Source organism: Crocuta crocuta, unplaced genomic scaffold (assembly GCF_008692635.1).
Source record: "Crocuta crocuta isolate KB4526 unplaced genomic scaffold, BGI_CrCroc_1.0 scaffold531, whole genome shotgun sequence".
Classification (NCBI taxonomy): domain Eukaryota; kingdom Metazoa; phylum Chordata; class Mammalia; order Carnivora; family Hyaenidae; genus Crocuta; species Crocuta crocuta.
In genome coordinates this window covers 2292416-2293197 of record NW_027531997.1, presented here as the reverse complement: position 1 = coordinate 2293197, position 782 = coordinate 2292416, and the positions used below count along the sequence as shown (strand labels likewise).

Below are 782 nucleotides of genomic sequence, written 5' to 3'. Positions count from 1 at the left end.
AGCTGACACAATGCCTGCCACTTCACTCAAAGGTTCCCATGTTACATAAGTCGGTTACAAAGCCGGTTAGATGGACACGAGGTCACCCGCCAACTTTAAGAGAATTTCCGTGCAACAAGGTACATTGTAAAATTCCACATAATTCCCAACCCAGGGGTGCAACCCTCTTAGGGTATTAGGTTGGCTCCAAGAGACCCAAATACTTACCAAAAAATGACATCGTTAAAATTAAAACAGTTAAGGACACCACCTTCCAGCATACCTCCTGAAGGCAATCAGCAGAATCCTTAGACATAAGGTATGTCTAAGAACTAGGTTCCAGAAGCTATAGATAACTATGGCAAAATCTTGCTAAGTTTTTGTGTCCTGAGAACTGGGCTTCGTAACTGTGAGGCTGAGGGCTCTAAACTATGGCTAGACAGAAATGTGGGCTGTACGCTATTTGTGGCTAGATATGACCGGACCAACATGTGGGCTAAATTCTCCTTGTGGCTAGGTTCCTACCTAACTGCTTCCAGCCGTTTAATGTTTATTTATTTTTGAGAGAGAGAGAGAGAGAGAGAGAGAGAGACAGAGTGTGAGTGGGGGAGGGGCAGAGAGAGAGGGAGACACAGAATCCGAACGAAGCAGGCTCCAGGTTCTGAGCTGTCGGCACAGAGCCAGACACGGGGCTCGAACTCACAAACTGTGAGATCAGGACCTGAGCCGAAGTCAGACACTTAACTGACTGAGCCACCCAGGTGCCCCTACAGTGACTATTTTGAGGAACATTCAAATTAGGT

At 46.5% G+C, this 782-nt stretch overlaps 1 protein-coding gene across 1 annotated transcript in view; it reads left to right on the top strand.

The window, feature by feature from the left end:
* The window catches only part of LUZP4 (leucine zipper protein 4), a 62836-nt gene that overhangs the window by 15007 nt on the left and 47047 nt on the right, over nt 1-782 (top strand). The gene's annotated exons all lie outside the window — the stretch shown is intronic.